The sequence below is a fragment of the Cervus canadensis genome, chromosome 1 (genome assembly GCF_019320065.1).
Source record: "Cervus canadensis isolate Bull #8, Minnesota chromosome 1, ASM1932006v1, whole genome shotgun sequence".
Classification (NCBI taxonomy): Eukaryota; Metazoa; Chordata; class Mammalia; order Artiodactyla; family Cervidae; genus Cervus; species Cervus canadensis.
In genome coordinates, this window is record NC_057386.1 from 46,540,277 (window position 1) to 46,554,942 (window position 14,666).

General features: G+C 42.5%; 1 protein-coding gene across 5 annotated transcripts in view; it reads left to right on the forward strand.

Moving 5' to 3' along the window:
• ACACA (acetyl-CoA carboxylase alpha) overlaps positions 1–14,666 on the forward strand; it is a 274,450-nt gene that overhangs the window by 42,566 nt on the left and 217,218 nt on the right. For 2 of the 5 annotated variants that reach the window (XM_043481758.1, XM_043481784.1), the window contains exon 1: positions 980–1,260. The exons of the other annotated variants lie outside the window; for them this stretch is intronic. The gene's annotated coding sequence lies outside the window, so the exon portion shown is untranslated. Of the gene's footprint in view, positions 1–979; positions 1,261–14,666 lie in introns of those variants that run through there. 5 annotated transcript variants of the gene reach the window in all.

Here is a 14,666-nt window from a genome sequence, read left to right on the forward strand (position 1 = left end):
TACCCTGTTCACTCCTTGCCCCCTGGCTCAGGACTTCTTCCCACCAAACTGTCATCCTTTGTACCATTCTTGGCCTTTAGCACAAGCTTGTTGGAAGTTCAGAAGAGTACCCTGGGTAGGATTGGAAAGAGTTAAACTCAGTTTCTTCTGAAGTGCAATTTTCTCTAATTTGCTTTTTCTCCTGCTCTATAGTTTTATTATATGTTTGGATTCTTTCCAGTTACTATTAATTTTCAACACAGAATCACCATGAATGTCTTGCTGTAAAATAACTGGCAAAACTAGAGAAATCGGCTATCTTCTCAAAGACCTGGTTAACCACCGTGGAGATGGGGAGGCACGCTCCTTTCCAAGAAGCCGGGAGTTGATTGCCTTCCAGGCTCGGGGCAGGCGCAGCAGCCTGTCCTTTGGCACTCTGTCCTTCTTACTGAGCTTCCTTCATCGAGGCTTCCCCTCAAGTGCTTCAGGATTCAGCACCTCAGACTCCTTTGGGGCGGGCCACCCAGCGAGGCCGGTTATGTTGTCTCAGAACAGGGCTTGGTTTGCCAGCACTAACTGGGAAACCAGCCTGTGTGATCCTGGGCAGTTCATGAATGCGATACCCTCCGCGATAATCCTCCTTGGGACACGGGGATTGAACAGGGTAAGGTCCTCACATGGCCTGCGCACCGCCCGCCTCGCTCAGTCCTGCTCGATCCAGGGCTCCCTTCCCGCGCCGCGAGCCGGATGGCCCCCCGCGCCACTCCCCCATTCCCGGGTTCGCCGGGAGGGGGAGCCGGCCGGGCCGTCGGCTCGGCACCGCCCCCGGAGAAAGGGCCGGCGGCCACCCGGGACCCGCCCGCCCTCTAGCCGCTGGGCCCCGAATGGCAGAGCGGCGCTCGGACCATCCGTATCGCCTCACGTCGCCCCGCCCCGCGCCGTCCTCCCATTGGCTGTCGCCGGGCCCTCGGGGCCCGCGCCTCTCTGCGTGGCCGGCCAGACCGCGCCGCCGCGGGGAGCGGGGTCGGAGGTGAACGGCCTCGAGTAACCCCGGACGTAGTCACCTCATGGGGCTCGCCGGCTGAGGTGGGAGCGGGGGCGGGGCGGGGCGGGGCGGGAGCCCTGAAGCCCCGCCCCTCCCCGTGTGCCGGGCCGGCCTGGTGCTGCGCGCCTGTCAGCCATCGCCGGAGCTACCGGCGTCTCCTCCCGCCCAGAGCTGCCTCCGCGCAGGGGTCCGGGACCGCCGGACCCGCGGGACACAGCCGCCGCCGCCGCCTTGAGGTGAGGAGGGGAAGGCCGCCTCGCAGCCTGCGATTCGGGACCGGGAGAGGCCGGGGCCCGGGGAGGGGCGGCGGCTGCGAAGGGCCGCCTCCCATCTTCCGCCGCACGCGGCCCGGGCTCCATCCCGCCCGGACCCGGTGCTTGGTAGCCCGGCTCTCCCCGCAGTTCTTCTGGGGCTTCGCGTTTTCCTCTGGGGAAGACGTGGAGGGATCTGGGGCGGGGGGGTCTCCGGGCGTCGGAGCTCTGACCCCGGAACCGGGAGACGTACAGCCCAGGGCCTCTAGGAAGGGGCTGGTGTGTCTGTCTGGAGCGGGTCCCCCCAATCCTCCCGCGCCAGCCCCGGCGTGGTCTGATCCCTTCCAGACCCCAGTCTCCAGTGCGACCCTGCGCTGCGGAGAGGAAGGAGATCCACGTGGGAGGGGGATGTTGAGGACTGGGTCCTGTTGCCCTGAAAGTCTGCTTCTCTCTTGCAGAGAGAGAGAGAGAGGTTGTGGGGTGCAGAGACCCCGGGCTGCTTTCTGCTTTTGCTGTCTTTGTATCGTGGTGGGAGCCAGGGGCCGGGCGAGGTGTCCCTTGCCAGTTTCTGCTCCCAGAGTTTTATTCAGTATTTTCTGTAAGGGACGTAGTAAAAGGTACATGCCTGCTCTTACTGTCTCCCTCACGTTTATGGTACTGATCACGGGAAGCTGTCGGAGGTAAGACGTCGCCAGGTGGTGTGAGGCTAATGTATTTCAGAGGAAAACGTGCAGGGAGATCCTGCCTGGGTCAGCGCCAACCGTACTTCTGGAATTGGACGCGGGAAAGTGGACGCTGGTGGACACTAGGAATCAGCTCTAAACACTAGGGACTCCAAGTAGGCTTTGTGAGTTTTATAGAAGCAAGTAAGAATAAGCTAACAACTGTACAGGTTTCGGAAATACTTTAATTTCAGGTGTTTTTGTTTTGGGGTTTAAGAATGAAATCTCGGAATTTCTGATTCCATTTCTCCTTAAGCAGTGTTTCAGTAATTTCTCAGTGTGCGGAATAAACCTGATAACGTGGTCTTCAGTCTCAGAAGTTGGTCCCCCTCGATTCTCTCTTTTCTTTCTTTTTTTTTTTTTTTCTTTTTCTTTCGTTTTTTTTATCCCCTTGTCCACAGTGCAGATTGAGAAGTGTGCTTACTTTGTTTTATGGTTTCTTCTTTCTGGGGGGCACGGATAGGAATTCTCTTCTTTGTCTCTTCTTGGTGGAGATGTCTTGCATGTCTGTGAGGAGAAGGCTTTCCACGTGCCTTTTTATTTGATAGGCACTTTTGCCTGGGAAATCCCATGGACAGAGGAGCCTAACTGGCTACAGTCCATGGGGTCAAAAAGAGTCAGAGCCACTTAGCCACTAAACCTTTAAGAAAAGCACTGTGGTTTAATAGGGCAGGACAGCAGCTTGCAGTGTCTGGAGAGACACTGCTTGCTGTAAAGTAGCAACTCACTTCTCTTGCCTCAGTTTCCTCATTTTTAACAACAGGAGGAACTGTTGTGAATTTCAGGATAATTAGCAAACATTGTAAAATGACATAAGAAAGATGTCAAAGTATTAGTTTATGAAATCACCTGAGTTTATTTGTGTTTCACAAGTTTTGTTTGGAATTAACCAGTGCAGAGCAGAAATACATCTCCTTTAAGATGTCATGGTTTTTAAAGTGGGAGGAAACGTTGAGAAATGGTGACATTTGGTTTAGTTATCTTAATAGTTCAGAAGACAAGATTATGTCAATGAACTAGTATTGTGAAAGCCAGCCTTAGAACTCTCATCCCATCCTTGCCTTTTCAAAGTGCCATGGACACATTCAGGTGTAGATGACTATGTAATGTTTGATTTCCTTTTCAGTCAATGACTAGGAAGTTTTTTTGTCTGTCACACAGACTGGCTAACAGGTTTGGGGTTAGTGTTTTCCTTTCTTAAAAAAAATTTTTTTTTTGGATAGCTAATATCCTAAAAGTATTGGTTGAAGAAAGAAGTAAGTTAAAATAAAAATTATTGGAATAATATGTTGGAATTTAATATTTTTAATTGGAGGAGTCTTTTTACAATTCAGAAAAAGCTTTTTATATCATTATCTAAAATTGTTCTTAAAGATTAATAATAATAGCAGGTATGCACCAAGTGTCTTTCCAAGCCCTTAAAACAGTAAGATTATGAAGAAGTAAATGAACACCAAAGACTCATTGGCCATAAAAAATTTCTTTTAACTATTGAGGCAGATGGTGATTACGGCCATGAAATTAAAAGACGCTTGCTCCTTGGAAGGAAAGTTATGGCTAACCTAGGTAGCATATTAAAAAGCAGAGACATTACTTTGCCAACAAAGGTCCGTCTGGTCAAGGCTATGGTTTTTCCAGTGGTCATGTGTGGATGTGAGAGTTGGACTGTGAAGAAAGCTGAGCGCCGAAGAATTGATGCTTTGGAACTGTGGTGTTGGAGAAGACTCTTGAGAGTCCCTTGCACTGCAAGGAGATCCAATCAGTCCATCCTAAAGGAGACCAGTCCTGGGTGTTCATTGGAAGGACTGATGCTGAAGCTGAAACTCCAGTACTTTGGCTACCTCATGCGAAGAGTTGACTCATTGGAAAAGACCCTGATGCTGGGATGGATTGGGGGCAGGAGGAGAAGGGGACGACAGAGGATGAGATGGCTGGATGGCATCACCAACTTGATGCACATGAGTTTGGGTGAACTCCGGGAGTTGGTGATGGACAGAGAGGCCTGGTGTGCTGTGATTCATGGGGTCGCAAAGAGTCGGACGCGACTGAACTAAACTGAACTGAGCATTTTTAAAGGAAATCTTTATTGATCTTCCACTGTAACAGATTGTTGCTTAGCTAGTTTTTTGTTTCACTGATTTTAAAGTTCAGTGAATATCCACTACTTGGCTCTAATGGGTTATGTGAGATGATATTTACATAGAGGAAACTATGACAAATAGTGGTCAGAGGTCATTTCACTTATACAAAGAATAAATCTCATTAATAGGGCATAGGTTTTTATGAGTTCAACAAGTCAATCTTACTATGTATGCTCTCATGATACACAGTTCTCTTACCAATTTGTTATTTATTCAAGCCATCATAAAGCCGTTTAGTCTCAGGATGTTGAAGGAAGCAAGTGAAAAGAAACTTCAGCAACAAGGGATGTTAGCACCTTACCCAAAGGTTGGTGGTCCCAGTTGGTTTAGCCTTTCATGGATGTTATTTGGGACTTAGGTTTATTCCATCCTTTCACGTTGCTGCACTCACCTTCCTTTGTATAAGGAACCACAGGAGTATTTACCATTACATGGCATCAGAAACTGAAGTTGCATGGCAGTAGTAATTACAAAGTAGTCGTCCCAGATAGAGTAAGTCTGAATAATGATTTTCTTTTTTGGAAATGATAACATGAAGTTTGAAAATTCTGAATGAATTCGTGGAGTAAAGTTTGAAAAGCAGACTTAGTTTTGGACAAATTTTTTCAGGAAGTGTAAGGTTTTGTTTATGAATATTTGACTATCTCCTATGATAGAATCGGAGAAGACAATGGCACCCCACTCCAGTACTCTTGCCTGGAAAATCCCATGGATGGAGGATCTGGTAGGCTATGGTCCATGGGGTCGCTAAGAGTCAAACACGACTGAGCAACTTCACTTTCACTTTTCACTTTCACGCACTGGAGAAGGAAATGACAACCCACTCCAGGGTTCTTGCCTGGAGAACCCCAGGGACGGAGGAGCCTGGTGGGCTGCCGTCTATGGGGTCACACAGAGTCGGACATGACTGAAGTGACTTAGCAGTAGCAGTATGATAGAATGGGCTTCCCATGAGGTGCCAGTGGTAAAGAACCCACCTGCCAACGCAGGAGACATAAGAGACTTGAGTTGGATCCCTGGGTCAGGAAGATCCCCTGGAGGAGGGCATACCAACCCATTTCAGTATTTTTGCCTGGGGAATCCCATGGACAGAAGAGCCTGGTGGGCTACAGTCCATAGGGTCACCAAGAGTCTGGCATGACTGTAGCGACTTAGCACACACGTATGATAGAAATAAGAGAGTACTCTAATGGGGTTCCTAAAAATCATCCTTTGTTTTTGTAGACCACTCAAACCTGTTCTTAAGTCATAAGTTGGCACATGTGTACGTGTATGTATATACACACATGCCGAGTTGGGGGGATAGTAGGTTGATAGGAGCTTGATTAGTTTTTAAGTTTACTAGAAGTAATATCAGCAAATTGGCACCAAGAGGATAGATAGCTGGGTTGTTTGTGTTTTGTGCTTCAGCATTTAGTGGTATTCCTGAGCCTGGCAAGGCAAACTGTTGAATTTCCCTTTGATTCCATCTTATAAAAATCTGAGAACTGAATGGAACTTTTAGTATTAAAATATACCTTAGGAATTTTCTAGTTCAACTTGATAGTTAATATGAAAATATTTTATCCAATACTCCTGTTGGAAACTTCCAGCTCTAGGCAGTTCATCGTCTGATTGGTGCATCAACAGGCAACTAATTTTTGAGAGTTGTTCATTATTTTCAGCCTAAAACTGTCTCCCTAAAACCTTGAAAATGTTGTATGTCCAAGAGGATTAGAACTTTTGGGTTTAACGTGTAAAGTTCACCAGCTCCACATTTCTGCCTGATAATGTAAAATACAATGCCTAACACATCCAGAACACTTGGGGTCAGGCCAAAAAAAAAAAAAAAAATCAAGCAACAGTTCTTCAAGGAAGAAATTGTTTTTTTCCTTGAATCCTGGCTGCTCTCTGGAAGGTAGCTGACACCTGAATCATGGTTTCAGTTTAGTTCAGTCGCTCAGTCGTGTCCCATTCTTTGTGACCCCATGAACTACAGCACGCCAGGCCTCCCTGTCCATCACCAACTCCCGGAGTTTACCCAAACTCAAGTCCATTGAGTCGGTGATGCCATCCAACCATCTCATCCTCTGTCGTCCCCTTTTCCTCCTGCCTTCAATCTTTCCCAGCATCAGGGTTTTTTCAAATGAGTCAGCTCATCGCATCAGGTGGCCAAAGTATTGGAGTTTCAGCTTCAACATCAGTCCTTCCAATGAACACTCAGGGCTGATCTCCTTTAGGATGGACTGGTTGGATCTCCTGCAGGCCAAGGGACTCTCAAGAGTCTTCTCCAGCACCACAGTTCAAAAGCATCAATTCTTCGGCACTCAGCTTTATTTATAGTCCAACTCTTACATCATGGTTTCAGCTTTTTCTAAATGCTGCTCTATGAAATAAGATTATGGGGAGGAATTGATTCATAGTCTGAGAGATTTTTGAATTCACAAAATGGCTTTTTACCTGGAGGCCTCTAAATGTTTCAAGGGAATACTGTTTGAAATCTGAACTCGTGATTCACACTTCCTAGTTTCGTCATACCTCATATTCATTTGAATTTCTATGGAACACTTAGCCTACAAAAGCCTAGTGTTTACACAGCATTGTAAAGTGTTAGGGTAGTAGGTTTCAGACAATTGGAAGAGATAATAAGTTTTCCAGCTTCATTGAGGAGATAACAAAGTCAGTTACACAGTAACACGTATTAATAAATGAATGGAAAACTTCCCTGGTGGTCCAGTGGTTAAGAATTTGCCTAGCAATGCAGTCTTGGAAGAGGGCATGACAGCCCACTCCAGTATTCTTGCCTGGAGAATCCCATGCACAGAGGAGCCTGGTGGGCTACAGCCCATGGGGTTGCAGAGTTGGACATGACTGGATACGACTGAAGCGACTTAGCACGTATGCATACCAGTGCAGGGAACCTGGGTTCAATCCCTGGACTGGGAAGATTCCACATGCTGCGGAGCAACTAAGCCTGTGCGCCCCAACTACTGAGCCTGCGTTCTAGAGCTTGTGCTCTGCAACAAAAGAAGCCGCCACAACAGGAATCCTAGGCATCGCAACTAGAGAGTAGCCCCCGCTCGCCACAACTAGAGAAAGCCCCTGAGCAGCAGCGAAGACCCAGCACAGCCACAAATAAATAGAGTGAGTGACACACCAGTTGTCTTCTTAAATGCTCAGGCAGATATGAGATAAGGAGTTAGAGTAGCATGGATACTAATGGATAAAGCTTTTTATTAAACATTTAAACTTTTTGTTGCTAGTAAATATTACATTCACATAATTCAAAATTGTAAGTGTACGAAAGCATATACAGTGACATTCTCTCTCCTGACTCTGTCTTGCAGCCATTCAGTTCTCCTTACCAGAGATAAGCAGTGTTATTTATTTCTTATTATAACTTTTAATGGTAATTATCAGATATGTTAATTTAAGTAATTTAAGTAAGTTAAGTAAATTAAGTAAGTTAATTTAATTTAATTATTTCTTAATAATAACTAGAGATTTTATTCGTATTAAAACAGATGCTCTTGTATTCTCTTCCTACTCTATCAACTTAAAAAAATATATATTATTTCTTTGTTTATTCGGCTGCAGCAGGTCTTCCTCGTGGCATGTGGAATGTGGAATCTTTAGTTGCGACATGCGAACTCTTTAGGGATCTAGTTCCCAGACCAGGGCTGGAGCTTGGGCCCCCTGCAGTGGGAGTAAGGAGTCTTAGCCACTCAACCACCAGGGAAGTCCCCTACTCTGCCAACGTTTTAATACGAACTGTACATACTTTGGCTTCCCTGGTAGCTCAGTGGCAAAGAACCCACTTGGCAGTGCAGGGTATGTGTGTTTGATTGCTGGGTCAGGAAGATCCCCTGGAGAAGGAAATGACAGCCCACTCCAGTACTCTTGCCTGGGAAATCCCGTGGATGGAGGAACCTGGCAGGTTACCACCCATGGGGTTGCAAAAGAGTCAGACACAGACTTAGCAACTAGACAACAACAACAAATACATTCTTTATATACCATCCTTCATCTTTGATGTCTTCACTTAACATTACATGGTGAGCTGTTTACCTTTTTATTTTCGTCAGAGTAATATGTACATATAGTGAGGTTTTTTGGCTGCACGGGGTCTTTGTCGCTGCGCTGGGGCTTTCTCTAGTTGTGGTGAGTGGGCTTCTCTTATTGCGGCGTGCTGGCATTAGGCTGGCGGGCTTCAGTAGTTGTAGCACACAGGCTCAGAAGTTGAGGCTCGGAGGCTCTAGAGTGTGGGCTTCGTTCCTCTGTAGCATGTAGGATCTTTTCGACCAGGGATTGAACCCATGTCCCCTGTGTTGACGGACAGACGCTCAACCACTGGACCACCAGGGATGTCCCCCACCATATTTTTTCATTGTAAAAATCCTTATTCACTTTTGTAATTTTTTTTTCACTTTTGTAATTAATATATAGCTCATGAGGTGATTTTTCTTCACTTTTTCTTGTGGTAAAATACATATAACATTTACCATCTTAACCATTAAAAAATGTACAGTTTTGCATTATGATGTTTAATACATTCATAATGCTATGCAACTATCACTGCCAGCCATCTCTAGAACTTTTCTCATCTTGTAACACTGAACTGCTATACCCTTTGAACCGTAACTCCCTGTTTTCCTCTTCCCCAGCCCCCATCAACCACCATTCTACTCTTGGTCTGTAATTTTGACAAGGACCTCATATAAGTGGAATCATACAGTATTTGTCTTTTTGTGACTGACTAATTTCACCTAGCATAATGTCCTCAAGGCTTATTTACATCTTAGCATATTGCTCTTTAAGGTTGAATAATATTTTATTGTATGTATATGTTACATTTTGCTTATCCATTTATCCATCAATGCATGCTTGCTTTTTTCCAAGTTTTAGTTATTCTGAATAATGCTGTTATGAACATGGGTGTACAGATATCCCTTTGAGATCCTGCTTTCAGTTCTTTTGAGTATATACCCAGAGTGGAATTGGTGGGTCATATGGTAATTCTATTTTTAATTTTTTGAGGAACCATCATGCTGTTTTCCATAGTACTACCAGTTTGCACCCCATAGCACCCCAAGGGTTCTGATTTCTTCACATCCTTACCAATACTTGTTTTCTTTGTTTTTGATAGTGGCCATCCTAATTACTGTGGAGTGCCGCCTTATTTTAGTTTTGATTTGTGTTTCTCTAATGATTAGTAAGGACTTCCCTGGTGGCTCAATGGTAAAGAATCCTCCTGCCAATGCACAAGATGTAGGTTTGATCCCTGGGTTGGGAAGATCCCCTGGAGAAGGAAATGGCAACCCACTCCAATATTCTTGCCTGGGAAGTCCATGGGCAGAGGAGCCTGGTGGGCTCATGGGATCACAAAAGAGTTGGACATGCCTTAGCAACTAAACAACAACAACAACAACAAATGATTAGTAATGTTGAGCATATTGACGTGCTTATTGGACATTCATAGGTCCTCTTTGGAGAAATGTTTATTCAAATCTTTTGTCCAGTTTTGAATTGGGTTGTTTTTTGTTGTTGAGTTTTAGGAGTTCTCTATAACATTCTGGACATTTATTACTTATCAGGTATATGATTTGCAAATGTTTTCTCCCATTCTTTGGATTGCATTTTTACTCTTGTTGATAGTCTTTGGATGAACAGACTTCTTTTAATTTTCAAGAAATCCAGTTTGTCTGTGTTTTTCCTTTGTTACCTATACTCTTGATGTCACAGCCAAGAAATCTTTGCCAAATCCAATGATATGAAGTTTTTGTCCTGTGTTTTCTTCTAAGCATTTTGTTGTTTTAAGTCTTACATTAGGTCTTTGATCCATTTGAGTTCATTTTGGTCTGTGGTGTTAGGTAAGTGTCTGGTTTTTGTTTGCATGTGGAGATCCAGTTTTCTCAGCACCATTTGTTGAAAAGGCTGTCCTTTCCCCATTAAATAGTCTTGGCACCCTTGTCAAATATCATTTGACCCTATAAACAAGGGTTTCTTTCTGGGATCTCCCTTGTATTCCATTGGTCTTCACGTCTGTTGTTTATGCCAGTATCACATGGCTTTGACCACTGTAGCTTTGAAGCAGTTCTTGAAATCAGGAAGTATAAGTTCTCCAGTTTGTTCTTTTTCAAGATTTTGTTTTGGGGTGGGGGACTATTCAAGAACCCTCGAGATTCCATATGAATTTTAGGGTAGGTTTTTCCTGTTTCTACAGCAAGTGTCATTGGGATTTTGATAGGAATTGCACTGAATTTGGGCAGTATTGATATTTTAACAAAATTCAGTCTTTCAATCCATGAACATGGCATGTGTTTCCCATTTATGTCTTTAATTTCTTTCAGCAATGTATAAAACTATAAAAACTATAAAAGTTTTCATTGTACAAGTCTTTTACCTCTTTGGTTTAGTTAATTCCTATATATTTTATTCTTTTAAATGCTATTGTGAATGGAAGCTTGTTCACTGTTAGTATGTAGAAATACAACTGACTTTTGTGTGTTGACTTTGTGTTCTGCCACTTTGCTGAATTCATCTGTTACCTCTAACAGTTTTTGTTTTTCTATTTTGGTGTGTGTAAAATCTTTAGAGATTTTACATCTAAGATCATACCACCTCCAGAGGTAATTGTATTTATTCCTTTCCAATTTGATTGTCTTTTCCTTTTCCTTTTTTCTTACCTAATTGCTCTGGCTAGAATTTCTGTGGTGAAAAAGTGTGTTGTAAAAGTGGACATCCTCTGTATGTCTCAGAGGAAAGCTTTTAGTCTTTTACCACTGAGTATAATATTTTCTGTGGGGTTTTCATATATGACTTTTTTTGTGTGAGATTTCCTTCTATTCCTGGAATGTTTTTTATCATGAATGTGTATTGAATTTCATCAGATGCCTTTTCTGTATTAATTGAGATGATCATGTGGGTTTTTTCCCTTCATTCTGATACTGTGGTGTATTACATTGATTAACTTATGTATGTTGAATCATCTTTGCATTCTTGGAATCCAGTGGAATCCTTGCATCCCAGTTGGAAATGGTATATAATAAGTCTTTTAATATGCTGCTGAATTCTGTTTGCTAGTTTTTTGTCAAAGATATTTAAAGTAACTGTAGCCTCATAGAATGAGTTAGGAAGTGTTCTCTTCAGTGTTTTGAAGAAGTTTGAGAAGAATTGATATCAGTTCATCTTTAATTGTTTGGTAGAATTCACCAGGGGAGGTCCAGGATCCAGGACTTTTCTTCATTGGGAGATTTTTTATTACTATTCTCCTTACCAGTTATAGGTCTATTCAGAGTTCGTATTTCTTTGTAATTTAGTTTTGTTTCTAAGAATTTATCCATTTCATCTAGATTATCCAACATGTTGGTATACAGTTGATGAGTCTTTTCTCTTGCTGCTTTCAAGATTCTCTATGTCTTTTGACTTTTAAAAGTTTGGTTATAAAGCATGCCTATTGGTCTTTCGAGTTTGTCTCATTTGGAGTTTGTTAAACTTCTTCAACATTTACATTCCTGTCTTTCATCAAATTTGGCAAATTTTCAGCCATTATTTCTTCAAATATTCTCTCTGCCCTTTTCTCACTTCTCCTTCTGAGATCTCACAGTGCATATGTTGGTCTCTTGATGGTGTCCCACAGAGCCCTTAGTCTCTGTTTGCTTTTGGTCTATCTGTTTTCTTTCCATTCCTCCAACTTGATAATTTATATGTCCTATCTTAAGAGTTTGCAGATTCTTTCTTCTGCTTGCTCAAGTTTGCGTTAGTGAATTTTTCATTTCAGTTATTGTACTTTTCAGGTCCAGAATTTCTTTTTGGTTCCTTCTTAGGTTTTCTATTTCTTTATTCTTATTTCCATTTTATTCAGAGATTGTTTTCTTGACTTTGTCCCCATCTTCCTTTAGTTCTTCGAGCATCTTTAGACAGTTGCTTTAATATTGCCATCAGGTGTTTTTTAGGAATAATTTCTGTTGATTTAGTTGTTTTTTTTTAATGGTCATACTTTCCTCATGCTTTGTATGCCTTGTGATCTTTTGTTGAAAACTGGATATTTGATTTTAATAATGTGATAATTTTGGAAATCAGATTCTCTTTCTTCCTAGAATTTGATTTTTTTTTAATTGTCAATTTTTGTTTTTTTGATCATTGTAGACAGTCTCCATGCGGAAGGTCAACCTGAGATATAGATGTTAGGTCTCTTCACATCTTTCCTGAGTCTTCCCCTCAGCATATTCAGTCACTTTCTATTTTTTCCCTGTATATGAAGTAGTTTTTGAATGTGCTAGTGTTTAGTGTCTGGCTCTCCAAAGCGGGAAAATGAAGGGTACATAAAAGAGCAGTGGCTCGCTCTCTCTTTTTTTGAATATTTATTTCTTTATTTGTCTGTGTTGGGTCTTAGTTGCAGAATGTAGGATCCTTTGTTGGGGCTTGAGGGCTTAGTTGCCCCATGGCATGTGGAATCCTAAGTTCCCTATCCAGGGATAAAACCCACGTTCCCTGAGTTGCAGTGTGGACTCTCAACCACTGGACCACCAGGGAAGTTCCAGGCGCTGGTTATTTAAGTCCCCTGGAAGTCTCTTCAGCTGGAGGATGAGGGGTTTGCAACAGTGGGAGGAGGTGTAACAGCTGTAGCTGTCTGCCTCTTTATCTACACGTATTTGATCAGAAACAGCAGTGAGTGATGAGAGCACAGATCCCCAATATTTGAAGGACAGGGTTATTTCTGTCCACCTTGGCTTCCATAGTGTGAAGAGCGTGTGCACAGTGGGGTGGTGCTGCCATATGACTTGAGGTGGTAGATGGAGAGCTGCTGCTATACCCAGAAGTAAAATTGACCATCAATGAGTGATAATCGCTCAGTCGTGTCTGACTCTTTGCGACCCCATGGACTATACCCCGCCAGGCTCCTCTGTCTGTGGAATTCTCCAGGCGAGAATACTGGAGTGGGTTGCCATTTCCTTTTCTAGGGATCTCCCCTACCCAGGGATCAAACCCAGGTCTCCTACATTGCAGGCAGATTCTTTACTGTCTGAGCCACCAGGGAAGCCCATATGAAGAAGTGGCACTCTCAAAAGTAAGAACAGAACAAAATAGAGGGAAGGCTAAAACTGATGTAATAAGTCAATAAACTTCCTGAAACTGAAAGGCATAATGGTCAGGTTAAGAAGGTCCATCAAAGGTCTACTACAACAAAAACAGACAGGCACCAAGCAACATCACTAAAATTTTTAAAAAATGAAGACAAAGAGAAGATTCCATAATCCAGAGAGAAAAAAAAGGTCACATACAAAGGAGCAAGAATCAGAATGCCACGGAAATCCCTTGGACAGAGGAGCCTGGTGGGCTACATAAGTCCGTGGGGTCGCAAAGTGTTGGACGTTGCTGAGCGACTAACACTTTCATACTTTCTTCTTCATATTTTGGACCTTCTGAATAGATTCTCTAGTACTTATCTTTTTTCTCTTATTGTTCATTCTTTTTTCTTTTTATTCTGATTTATGAAAGATATTTCTTTATCTTCTAACTTTTGTACTGAGTTTTCATTGCTGTAGTTGTATTTTTAACTTACAAGAACTCTTTCTTGTTCTTTAAATGTTTGCTTTAAAAATATCCTATGTGTTTCATGTAAGTAATGTCTATGGAATTTAGAAAGATGGTAACGATAACCCTATATGCAAAACAGAAAAAGAGACAGATGTACAGAACAGACTTTTGGACCCTGTGGGAGAAGGCAAGGGTAGGATGTTTAGAGAGAACAGCATCGAAACATGTATATTATCAAGGGTGAAACAGATCACCAGCCCAGGTTGGATGCATGAGACAAGTGCTTGGGGCTGGTGCACTGGGAAGACCCAGAGGGATCGGGTGGAGAGGGAGGAAGGAGGGCGGATCAGGATGGGGAATACATGTAAATCCATGGCTGATTCATGTCAATGTATGGCAAAAACCACTACAATATTGTAAAGTAATTAGCCTCCAACTAATAGATAAATGGAAAAAAATATCCTATGTGTTTCATGTAAGTAATATCTTAGTTCTCTCAGGATAATGATAGTCCTTTAAAATTAAATTTTTTACTTTTGTTTTGAATTTTGAAGTGATTTTTAGACTTACAGGAAAGTTGCAAATAGCATACATAAGATTCCTGAATACCCTCCACCAAGCTTCCTTCAGTGATAATATCTTATATAATTACAGTACTTTTGTCAAAATTAAGAAGTTAACATTGGTTCAGTAATATTAAACTGTAGACTTCATTTAGATTTCTCCAGTTTATTGTTCCAGGATCTAATCCAAGAAACTGCATTGCATTTAGTCGTGATGTCTCTTTAGTCTCCCTTGATTTATGATAGTTTGTTAGTCTTTCTTTTCTTTTTCTTTTTTAAATGATCTTGACAGTTTTGAAGAGAACTGTTCAAGTATTTTGTCCTTTAATTCAAATTTGCCTGATGTTTTCTCATGATTATTCTAGGGTTATGAGTTTGTAGAAAAAATACCACAGGAGTTAGGTTGCCTTCCTGCCTCCCCTCCCCTAATTAAAATTTTTTTTGTA